We start from the raw sequence: 13,499 nt of genomic DNA, 5'->3' as shown, positions 1-13,499 counted from the left end.
TAGCTTTGGGTGCCACCAGGATGTGGAGAAAGGGGAACAGTTTTGCACTGTTGGTGGAATGCAAATTGGTGCAGCCAGTTACTGCATCAGTATAGAGGTTCCTCTAGAAAACAGTATAAGGTTCCTCAAAAGTTAAAAATAGAACTATCCTATGACCCAGCAATTGTACTACTAGCTGTTTATCCAAAGGATACAAAAATTGTATTATCCAAAGGGATGCATGCACCCCAATGTTTATAGTAGCACTATCAACAATATCTAAGTATGGAAAGAGCCAAAATTTCTATCAACTGATGAATGGATATAAAGAAGACGGTGTGCGTGTGTGTGTGTGTGTACACACATACATGTACAATGGAATATTATCAGCGATGAAAAGAATGAAAATCTTGCCATTTGCAATAGTGTGGGTAGAACTAGAGTGTATTATGCTAAGTGAATAAGTCAGTCAGATAAAGACAAGTATCCTATGATTTCACTCATATGTGGAATTTAAAAAACAAAACAGATGAACATACAGGAAGGGAAGGAAAATAAAACCAGAGAAGAAGGCAAACCATAAGAGACTCTTAAATACAGAGAACAAACTGAGATTTGCGGGGGGGTGAGGGGGGGTGAATGGATGATGGGCATAAGGAGGGTACTTGTTGGGATGAGCGCTGGGTGTTATAGTTGAGGAATCACTGTGTTCTATTCCTGAAACCAGTACTACACTGCATGTTAACTAGAATTAAATAAGTTTAATTAAAAAAGAGTATGTGTACTAGGTGAGGAGGAGAGAAGAAAGCAGTTGCATGGAAATGTTAGTATAAGAATTAGAATTTTTAGATGATTTTATTCAACCTACTCTACCTATAGATAATAAAATGAGGCCCAGAACTTTTAAGTGAAAAGGAAAAACTACCAGCAAAAGAGACTGAATAGGAATGATCAGTGGTGTGACAAAATAGGTTTTAATGTTACAGAAGCAAAGGAAAAGGGACACAGGTGCATCAAAGAGGGACTTAAAAGAACTAACACAGTCCTGAGCTTAAACCATAGGTTCAAGGTGTGCTAGGCCTTTTTTTTTTTTTTTTAACATATATTAGCCCACTTAATTTCAACAGCAGCCCTGAAGTGTAAGATATTACTGCCATTTTGACAGCTGGTGAAATTGGAGGCCAACAGAGTTAGTATCCTGCCCAAGATTAAGTAGTTTGGTGAGTTGTAGAACTGGAATTTGACTTCATTTGCCTGACTCCAAAGCTTTGCTCCATTGTAGGTAATTTTTAGAGTAGAGGAGCATATGGGACAGACATCTAGAGGGGCATGGATTAGTTTAGGAGATGTTTCCAAAACTCCTTAAAATTGACACTAATGGGAAAATCCTTACATAGTCTATATGTCTGGCTTGGCCAGAAATATTTTATCACTGCTTGAAAATTTTCAAGGTATAAACTCTAAATACAGAGGAGCAAGTCCCGGGTACCAGTGGAGTCACAGAGGGCTGCTTAGTCTAGCTGGAGAGGAAAGTTGCATTCATGGTGGATTTTCTTGGTCTAATTCTCTGAAAAGTTCATTTACTAACCCACACTTTTTCAAGATAAGTCTAAGTTTCTCTTCTTGGATTCCAAGTTCAAACCTAGGCGTCCACCTCTACCTTTGGATATTGGGAAGAGTCATGCCCCATCTGCCAGAAGTCTTCAGGTCTATCCAGAGTCCTTTACTGGCAAAAGTCCTCTTTGGGCTAACTTTTCTCTTGATTCTTATCTTCTATTCGCAAATTACTCTTTGGTTCATTTCCATACTTACATAGAGCTTGTCTCCAGTTTCTTACCTATTTACATTTACATGCGTAAGAATCCAACTAGTATCTCAATACACATTAAACTGCGAAAAAGGCATGTATGAAATTTGGACACAAATAAGATCAGGTCTGTTTTCACAGAGCAGTCAGTGATGGAAAAAGACAGTATATTTAGAGAAATCATAGGTTTGGAAGTGAGAGTTCAGAGTGGCAATGAAATGGACAATATGGAAACACCAGAAGCAGGTATACATTCTTGGTTTGAAAAAACTTGGCTGAAGGGAAAGAAGGGGTTTAGTAGTTGTTAGGATGTTAAGAAGTTGTGTTTTTGTTGTTGTTGCTGTTGTTTACTTTTAAGGAGTGGCTGCTGCGGTGTCTAAAGGAATTGGGAGACAGGAGAGCATAGTGATTAAGAGCTGGAATTCTAGAGTCAGAAAATTATGGGCTGGAATCCCTGGCTCTGTTTCCTAATAGCTGGGTGTTTGGGGCATGTTTTTTAACCATCAAAATCCCTGCCACTCAAAATGTGGTCTATGGGCCAGCATCCATGTTCATCACCTGGAATTTGTTAGAAATGCAGACCCTTGGTTCTTGCCCCAGGTCACTGTATTTTGAAAAGATCTCTGGATAATTCATACGTACATGATAGTTTGAGAAGCTCTGCTCTAAGCCACCCTTCTGTAAAATAGGGATAATAATGATATAGCATAATGGTGAGGATGAAATGGCATGATACATGTTAGGCTCAAGAAATGTTCGGTTGTTGTTATTGTCATTATGATTGAGGTTGAAGACAGTGAAGAGGAGAGAATGGGTTTGGCAAAACCCTCCCTTGGCAGGAGAGTTGGGATAAGTTTGGAGTATAGCTGGAGTATGGCTTTTGGGAGAAGCAGGATTGGCTTTTGCCATAGGAGCAACAGGGCAAGATTGTTCTCTCCTTGACCATTCTCTCTTCCAGAAGAGGGGTAGTCTCTGAGCCCCAGCTTCACTTTCTCAGGATCTTCAGTCTTTCTGATTCTCTCTGGAGCATTAAAATTTCAAAAATTATGAAGGCTCTATTTAAACATCCTATAGAAAGTGAACTGACTCACTGAAGGCATTTTAGTGAATTCAGCAGTTGGGCTTTAGTGAATTCAACAGAGTGGGTAGAGGCACTGGTTTTTGACCTGATACCTAAGATTCATTTGCATTTTGCTTGAATTGGCGGCAACTCTTAAATGCATGGTTTTGTGAAGGAATAGACAGAAAAGATAATGTTATTTCTGTTGTTTCTATGACAACGGACATGCTTCATGGAATATATCCATCATGCATAGTCTTGAACCATCTGGTTTCTAAGTCCTTGGTGAAAACCCTCTAGGAATGAAGTGTAGGTAAACTTTAATCAGTTTTATAATTACTGTAGTCCTTGCAGAAATTATTTAACTTGATTTTGCAGCTGCTTCGACATAAGGCCCAGAGGTCTTATTAGGGTTTTTTATTGCCACTTTTAAGGAGCAGTTTAAGAATCATTATTGTACTTTAGCTGCAGATGCCACTGTTTCTGTTTTAGGTCCTGAGACTAGGTCGTAGTGACATCACACAAAGACGGAGAAAGGTCAAAGTTATTTTTTCCAACTGGCTCTGTCAAATATAAAAATTAACCATACTTTGAGCTGGGTTTTATGTATTGGTAATGTATGTTTATGTTAGAGTTTCTGTCAAAACAGGGATTAAAGATAAATGTAGCTAATTAAAAGAACATTTGCTTAGAGCTCCTGGTAATAGATACCTCTTTGTGAGGTCTTGAGGTATGGCTTTCTTTAAAAGTGTGTGACTGAATCTGAAGAGGAGAGGAGACATTTGATTTTTTGAAAATAAAACATGAGTCTAAGAGCTATCCAGTGTAAGCTGTAAGGAAATAACCCAAGTAATGGCTAAATAAAGTTTGCTTATGTGGTGAGTTATATAAAAAGCACACATCTAACCTACTTCTGACCTTTCACCCCACCAAATACAGTTTCTGAGCAAAGCCTTTGAAGTAAATCTGCTCTGTCAAGAATTGATACCCCTTAAGTGGTACTAGATGAGTCAACATATTTCAAACTGAGCTCTATATGATTAAAAAATAAAACAAAAACTTTCAGGGTCCATGTAGGCAATTGTTACCTTTTTCTTCTTGTTTCTACTAGGCAGTTGGACCTTCACTGCTAATGATTGTGTTCCTGTCATCTGTGTTTTCTTGTTTTTCTAGTGAGAGAGAAGAATGTGAGAGCCAAAGGGTGGTTTTTCCTATTTCCCATCAACTACCAAAGCTAATTGTATTTGTGGTACAAAAGATGTAGGTCAACTCCTAGGAATTAGAAGGCATCTTATAAAAAAACTACCATTATTGTCTCTCTGTGTGTGTACGTGTGTGTAATTCCATGAAATTTTATGCCATGTATGGATCCGTGTTACCAGCACCTTCATTTTTGAGGGATATTTTTTGATGCACATAGAATTGTGAGTTGACAGTTTCTTTAGCTTTTTCGAGATACTTGTTGTCTTGTGCTTGCATGGAATCTGATAAGCCTACTGTAATTTTTTTCCCCTCATATGAGATAATGTCTCTTTTTCTTCTTCTGGCTCTGGGATGGTTTGTTTTATGTGTCAACTGGTTTGAACCCCTGCGTACCCAGATATTTGGTCAAACCTTACTCTGAGGTTTCTGTGAGGGTGTTTTCTGATGAGATTAACATTCAAATTGATTGGCTGAATAGAGCAGATTGCTCTCCCTAATGAAGGTGGGCCTTATGCAATTAGTTGAGCTCTGAAGAGAACAAAAAAAAGCTGTTTTTGTTTATTTGGTTGGTTGGTTGGTTGGTTGGTTGGTTGGTTGGTTGGTTGGTTTTGTAAGAGACAATTCTTCCTGCCTGATGGCTTTTAAGCTGGGCTTTCTCCCCCTGACTTCAAATTTGAACTGAAACGTCTCAAACCTGTCAGCCTTCAGATGGGAACTATACCATCCATTCTCCTAGTTCTTAGGCCTTCAGACTCAGATTGGAAATGAACCAGGGCTTTCTTGTATCTGCAGCTTGCTGGTCCAACCTACAGATCTTGGGACTTGTCTTCATCTGTAATCACATGGGCCAATTCCTTACGATAAAACCCTTCCCTCCCCTTCTTACTTTCTTTCTTCACACAAATTATAACATTATTTATCTCAAGAAACCTATTGCATCTTATAAGCTACATGTTACATGATGTAATACAAAAGAACAGTTGCATCTACCAGTGAAGAGATTTAAATGTTGGGTATAGGAATCAATAAAATTTCCAAATAAATCACATTAGTTGCAAAAGGTTTTGATATTTGAAACCATTTTATATTTAAGGGGGTTAGGGACTATCAGAGTGACCTTCTAATCATCAGAATGATTCTGGAGCTCATTTCTAACTTCTAAGTTTACTTTGACATAACTTGGGAGGTGCTATTCCATGGATTTAAATATTGGTTTTCTCTAAACCCTTTGCCAGGAAAACACACACAGCACAAAGAGTTATATTAGGTAAAAACCTGAACTCATTTTAATAAAAGGCCCCTTTGAAGATTAAGAATTGCCAAGCTTCCGGATGTGAAATGTAAGTTTTTGCCATTAGATTACTAAATAAAGTTTGTGTTTGGGAACTTCATAGTGAGTATGGTAATTCTACCACTAGAGGGCTCCATATTTTTCTTGAATGCAGTCAGAAAAGAGCGTAGTCTTGGTATTTAAGAAAAATTTCATTCTCATCTGGTATGTCCAAGCTGTATACCACAGCTTAAAGTAAAAAACACAGGTTTACATTTTTGTATCCCACATTATATAATTTATATATTGTGGGAGATATATATATATATATAATATATACACACATATATATATATGGAAAACTTTGCTTCTATGTTTCTTAAGGCAGTTTTATGTCCTTTATGGACATTTAAAAAAAAAATCAAAACACCTTACAGACTTATACCTTTTTGTGTATATGAAGTTGAGATACTTACTTCCTTGACAAATCTTGAGATCTTCCTGGAGTCAGGAAGAGTGAAGAGAGTGAAGGTGATGCTTTTGGTTAAATTGACTAACCTATTAGGAATTCTAGTACATTTCAAAGAGTTACCAGCTGAATGGAGCACATAGTGGAACTGACCTCCTAGAAAGCTGTGAAGGACCCAGGTGCTTACGGAAGCAGTACTCTGTGCATGGCAGCAAACTGAGGAAGGCACCCCACATAGAGAAACCATGGTCTACAGTGATAGAGAGCTTCCAGTGTGAGTTGGGAAATTGGATATCTCCACATACACACACAGAAAGAACAATACTGAAAAAGAGAGTAAATATTTAGAGACAGAAAGAACCTATAATAAAATTTGTATTTGAGTATAAGTTAGTAGAATTTATTGATGCTGAATGTCTAAAACATATCTGTTTATTCATATTTCATTTATTACCAATTTCTACTTCACTTTTTTTTTCCAAAAATGATTTAAATTTGATTTTTTTTTCAGTTGGTTTATGTGGTACCCTAGAACCTTCATAGTGAAAAGTTGATTGGCTGAGGGTTCTTATTTCTGGTTCTAATTCTTACGAAACTAGCTCTGTGATTTGGAGTAAATTACATTACCTCCTTAGTCTTTCCCTTCCTATGCATACATAACTTTGTTGAGATATCACTTACATACCATAAAATTCACTCTGTATACGTGTAAAATTCAAAGATTTTTAGAAAAGATACAGACTTGTGCAACCATTACCACAATCCAGTTTTAGAACATTTTCATCACCCAGATAGTTCGTCATGCCTGTTTGTATTCAGTCTGTGCTACCAACCCCAGCCTGAGGCAACCCGAATAGAATCATAAAACATGTAATTTTGCTGTGACTGACTTGTTTCACTTAACACAATGTTTTTGAAATTTATAATGTGGCACGTATCAGTGCTTTGTTCCTTTTTGTTGGCTGAATGGTATTCCATTGTATAGATATGTCAGATTTTGTTTACAAATATTTGAATTGTTTTCAGTTTGTGTCTATTAGGAATAATGCTGCAATGAACATTCAAAAGACAAGATTTTGGTGAACACATGCTTTTATGGAATTATTTGGCATATGGGAATTCTATATTTAATTTTTAGAAATTGCCAAAATTGTCAGTATGGCTGTGTGTACCATTTTACATCACCGGTATATGAGGGTTTCAGTTTCTCCACATCTTCACCAACCCCCTTTTTAATTCTTTTTTATTATAGCCATTCTAGTGGTTATATAGTAGTATGTCATGGTGATTTTAATCTGTGTTTCCCCAATGACTAATGATATTAAACATTTTGCACACTTAATAGCTACATACATATATGCTTTGGTGAACTATCCAAATATTTTGTCCATTTTTAATTGTGTTGCTTGTTTTCTTATCAAGTTGTAAAACTTCTTTGTATTTTCATAATACGGCTTTTTAAAATTAATAAGCCTTTTTTTTTAGGGCATGTTCAGGTTCACAGAAAAATTGAACAGAAAATACAGAGTTCCCATACATCCCCTGTTCTTACCCATAAACAAACTCCCATACTATCCACATCCCACATTACAATAGTACGTTTGTTACAGCTGATGGATTTTATGTTGATACATCATTTTTACACAAAGTTTATGATTCATATTAGGGTTCACTTTTGGTGTTGTATATTCCTATAGGTTTTGACAAATGTATAATGACATGTATCCATCATTGTAGTATCATACAGATTAGTTTCATTGCCCTAAAAAGAGAACATGAAATCTATAGACAGCCAGTGTTCTTTTTTTTTTATATTTTTATTTTTTATTTATTTTTTATTTTTTAAGTTTATTTGTTTATTTTTTAATATGAAATTTATTGTCAAATTGGTTTCCATACACACCCCAGTGCTCATCCCGAAAAGTGCCTCCTCAATGCCCATCCCAACCCATTTCCCCTCCCTCCCACCCCCATCAACCTTCAGATTATCTCGGTTTTTAAGAGTCTCTTAGGTTTGGCTCCTCGCTCTCTAACTTTTTTTTTCTTCCCTTCCCCTCCCATGGTCTTCTGTTAAGTTTCTCAGGATCCACTAAGAGTGAAACATATGGTCTCTCTCTTCTCTGTATGACTTATTTCACTTAGCATAACACTCTCCAGTTCCTCCATGTTGCTACAAAAGGCCATATTTCATTCTTTCTCATTGCCACGTAGTATCCATTGTGTTATAAACCCAATTTCTTTATCCATCATAGTGATGGAATTTAGGTTCGTTCCATCAATTGGCGTATTGTGAGAGTTAGAAGCCAGTGTTCTGTTTCACTTTCGAGCTTATCATGAATTATGCATCTCATTGTTTTATTTTGGTTCTCGAGCCTTAAACCTTTGATGATTTGTCCAGTGTAACTTTTTGAGCGAGTGTTTGCAACCTGTTAACTCTGCTGTCACGGAAATTTGTCTGAGTCAGTTTTTAATTCACGTCTGGGTGATATGGATTTTTTCCCCATGAAATATCACTCTGTACCATTTGAAAGCATTAATGGTGCAGTATTTATTTAAAATAATAGGCTCTAGGACATTCTTCAGCCATGATGTGCTTACTTTGCAAATTTTGACGCGGGAACTTTCTTGATCTGACTGTAAAGTTAAAGTGTCAAGAAAAAGTGGTCAGACAACAACTAGTGCTCATATTCTTCTTCAGCTTATTCTAAACAGTTTGTTAGTGAAACTGTTGAGGCGTTGCCATTGATTGTTCAGTCTTCCGCAGGATTGACAGTTAAGGTGTTCACGTGCATAGAATGACAATACATCACAACTGTTGATTACATAGCGGTAATTGTGAGTCACCTCAATTATGGAGACATTAAAATGTGAAAACATATACATCTTGGAACTGATGAAATATGTTAATATTATAATACAGTTTATTCTAGAGAAGATCTGGGATTACGTAATTTTTATTGCATCTTATCCAAGAGGCTCCTGAAGGAAACAGGATGTCCTTACCTATAAAGGAATTGTATATATGGAATTTTCTTTTAGAATGAGCTCAGAAATAGTCATAGAGAGAATCTAGTTTACTTCTTCTCTGTATTCATTTCTATTGAAACTGTGGTTTTGGTTAAAAAGACAAAAAATGTTTCACTACAATTTGAGTCAAGGAAAAGGGCAAAGCCATTAAAACAACTTGAACTGAATCAAAATCCTGCGTTTGATGAAATTTCAGATTAGAAGTTGGCTTTAAACTATGGAGTTAATCTATTTTTATCTTCAAGTAGTAATACTTTTTAAATTACCAGACATTCCAAAAACTTGAGTAGGGGTCATCTTTATCTTTCCTTCTATTTTGAACTTGGTAAGAAAAAAACCCTTATAAAATTAGATCATAGTAGAGGAAACAAAAGTAGGAGAAATGAGCATTTTTACCCTCATTAATCACTTCTTCCCATAAAAAAGTACTGTTTTGCACCTTTCCCAAGTGCTGTGTCTTGTTATCTGTTATAACCTGAAAACATATGACCTTAGAGAGGGCTTGGTAGTTGATGAGAAAAATGAGGAGGACACAGTGCCCAGGAGTTCTGACTTCTGGCCACATTGATAAGCATCATCAGACCATAAATTTATATCATTGAAAGGAATTGTAGAGATCCTGTAGGCTTGGTGAACCAAATACAGAGGCTTGCAGAGGCCAGAGAGGTAATACAAATGAACAGAGAAGGCCAATTTCATGATCTTACCTATTTTTCTTGAAACACATGGTCCTCTCAGGATATATATCTTTTCTCTTCTGTTGACAGTGTCATGAGTAGGGAGAGATATTTCTCTGAGAAAAACAGTAGTGCAAGTGAAAAGATATATGGCAGAGGTCAGTACACCATAGTCCAGTGGCCAAATTCAGCCTGCTCCCTGTTTTTGTATATCTGGTGTTTTTTGTTGTTGTTGTTTGTTTGTTTTAGAATACGACAATATGTGTTTATGTATCATTGATGACTGCTTTCATGCTATGATGGTAAAGTTGTGCACTTGTGACAGAGACCATATGGCTCACAATGCCTAAAATGTTTATTGTGTGACCATTTATTGAAAGAGTTTACCAACTTCTGATAAATGACAGGTTGCCCAGCCTCAGTGATGGGGAGGCAGAAGGTGGTGGGGAAAGTGGCAAACTAGAGTGTGAGCTCCATCCTAGTGATTGTTGTCTTGTGTGAATTGGCTCCGCGTTGCCAACCTCGTTTTATGAGAAGCTCAAAATTTGAATTTTATGTGAAATCTTCTTATCTTATTGGTTAAGGATTTTATTTCAGTGCCATAGGCCAAGCCTTCAGAATTCCCTATATGAATTCAGGCTAGATTTGGCCCTCAGAATTTGTGAATTAAGATCTTTTTTCTTAATTTTGGTTATTCTATTTTTTCTTTCCAGAGGTTATATTAAGTTGTTTTTTTTTTCCTTAAAACAAATCTGCTATGCTACTTTTTATAGTTTCCTTATTATTTGTATGTATTTTCAAACTTTTTGAATATGGTTGTTTTATAGTTTGCGCCTGATTAAATAATTCTAGTATTTGGAATTTTTGTGGATCTGCTTTCTGTTGTTATTTCTACTGCTTATCAGAATTTCTGGTGCCTTCTTTTATCATACCTGAAAATTATATTTGTAGGAGTAACTGGAGGCTAGGACAAAAGCACTTTCTTTCTTAGAGGATTTTACTTGCTTCTCTCAGGCACATGAATGAACTAAAGTCCCAGGCCTACTTCATCCAAGTTCAAGACTTCAGATTTTCTGAACCATGGAAAGTGGATTGCAAGAACATGAGAGAGTAGGCTTATTTTAAAGTTCTAGTTTACTGTGGAGAGATTCTTCTACCAAATGTCTCACATTAAATTTAAACTTCTATCTCCTAATGAGGCCAGCAAACTAAAACTAGAAATATTTGGAGTTGGAATATTCTCTTTAAGGCAAAAGCAACTTCTTTACTGCTTACTGCACTGGTTTTTTGTTTTCTTTCAGTTTATCTTGATTCCTGATTTTCTTGTTAGGTTATTGGTGTTTCTATATTTTTATATGTTGTGTCCAGCATTTTTCATTTTTGGTGTGTGTGTGGGGTGATACCCAAATAGTAACTCACCGTTACCAAAAATAGAAAGCTGATCTATTTCAACCCTCTTGTTTTATATGTGAAGAAACTTTAGGACCAGAATGTGAAGTATAATTATTCAAGACCATACAAATAGCACTTTGTAAAACTTGGAATAACACTTAGATCTCCTGACCCTCAAATTGGAATTCTTTCTACCATCCACACTTTAATTTAGAATATAAGTTAGTATTATGCTGGCAAATGTTTAACAACTAGATTTCTAGAAAAAAAATCTTGATCATTATCTTTGTCAATTTTTATGGTGTAAATGCTTTCACTATGGCTAATTTGAAGCTACCAACTTGACAATATAAAGAGAGCACACGAACAGGTACAACACGGCTCTAGCATACTACTGGATCTGACTGAAAGATAATTAATGTTTTTTCAAAAATTCCCTACATGCCAGGTACTCTATTTGTACCATCTGGTTTAATTTTCATGACAATATTATAAGGTTATTATTATCATAATCACAATTTTATAGGTAAGAAACTTGAGATTCAGAAGGATAAAACTGTTCATTCAAAGTCACATTGCCAGCAAGTGGTAGAACCAATACTTGAAACTAGGTCTGTGAAATTGTCAAAGCCAGTGCATTTCCTGATAATCCAACATTGTTTCATGAATGATACGGTAGACCTAATGCCTCCTCATACGGTGGAGTAATTGGTGGCACAGTGGATATTTTCTTTTCCTCTTTTCAATGCATATTTGGTCCTAGTTTCTTAAGCGTATCTTTGTATCCATCTTTCCTTCCTCCCCTTCAATTTTCCAGCTATCCATCCATAAAATGTGCCAGACATTGTGTTAGTTTCTGGGATACAGAAATTAATCTGAGAGATTAAAAGCCTCTGCTCTAAAAAACCGTATTTAACACATTTAACAATATTTGACAAAGAATGTCAAGAATGTTGATACTTCTTCCCCCAGAGGCATAAAAAAATGACATTGTATTACAAAATCCATGGAGTTTTTTTAAAGCTGAGAAGTCAAAGTACTTAGCAAGAAGGCTGGTTGTTCTCCTCTCCCATTTTCATAAATTCTCTATTTTGCAAGAGGTTCCTACACTGAGAGGGAAGGAACATATTTAAAGTGACAGGTAGACAAACTAGCCTTCTCCAGCAGACCTCCCACTTCCAGCTGGAGGATGCCCCTTTTGACCTAGTTGGAGACCCATTTAACACATCTGTTTCAAAGGATAGGGGCAAAGAAAACTGCCCTCCTCCCAGCTGCAAATTCTTAGTCTAGTTCATCATTTTCAGTAATGATTTGATATATATATATATATATATATATGTATATATGTATATATATGTATATATTATGTAATATGTATATATATGTGTGTGTGTATATATATTATATATATATATATTTAAAATGATAATCATGATCTTCTGCCTTCCCCTTCATAGCTGTGGCTTTCTACCTTGAGTTGTATATGAACTGTGATTAATACATGTATTTAAAGAAACAGTCATTTTTCCTCTTTTACTTTCCTTCCTCACAGCTGTATTTTTCCCACCCTAGCAATTCCTCTCCTATACATATTACCCATACATATTTTAATTCTAGACTCTCAGAAACATTTTTTTTAAATACTTGATCTAGAAACTATGCTCTCTTCATGCTACCCCAGTTCTATCTCGAGATCAGGAAGGTGCTTTAAATAGGTATGTTCATGTCTCAAGTGAGTAACAAAGTCCTGTTGACCAATACCTAGTGACCACTACTCTTCTTTGCCTTAAGCAAAGCCAATTTTCCATCTTTTTTCTTGTCGCTGAAGTGGAACAGGGTGAGCTCCATAGTTCAGACCATCCTGAGAATTTTAGGTCATGAGATTGTATTCTCTATTAATGGAGCATTCTACTTTTCATGCTTCTAGTCCATATTTTTTAAAATTGAGGTGTAGCTTCACATAACGTAAAATTATCCATTTTAAAATGTACAATTCAGTTTCATTTAGTACACTCACAATGTTGTGCAACCATCACCTTTATCTAGTTCCAAAATATTTTCATCACTCCCAAAGGAGACCCCCATACCCATTAAGCAGTCATTCCTCATTTCCCCATTACCTCAGCCTCTGGCAACTATTAATGTGCTTTCTGTCTCTACGGAAGGGCCATAATTTTTGGATAGAAGTGTCAACAATGCTACTTATTTGAACAAACTTCTGAATGTGGTTTGCTCTAGAGCTGAGTGATGAAGGTCTCAAAGCCACAACTATCTGGCAACAGACTGGCACTAGCACATTGTGCTCTTACAGTTAGAGAATATCTTGGTGACTAATTCAATGCATGATGGATTGGACCTGGATCTGATATGGTCCAGCTTCCTTGAATCCCAGATTTAGCATGTGACAATTTGAACATTGTGAGAAAGAAAATTTCTGAATCCCACCCAGCAGTGGTTGAAGACCTAAAAACAGTCATCAAGGACAGTTTAAATGAAATCAATCAGAATGGAAGAAGACATCAAAATAGCACTGGGAAAATATAAAAACTGGATGGAGAATGGTGGGGTGGAGGGAGTGCGTACAGAAGACTTCTAAGTCCTAAGCACTGAGGTTT

The sequence above is a fragment of the Lynx canadensis genome, chromosome F2 (genome assembly GCF_007474595.2).
Source record: "Lynx canadensis isolate LIC74 chromosome F2, mLynCan4.pri.v2, whole genome shotgun sequence".
Taxonomy (NCBI): Eukaryota; Metazoa; Chordata; class Mammalia; order Carnivora; family Felidae; genus Lynx; species Lynx canadensis.
The sequence above is the reverse complement of the archived record's forward strand: the minus strand, read 5'-3'. Positions refer to the sequence as shown.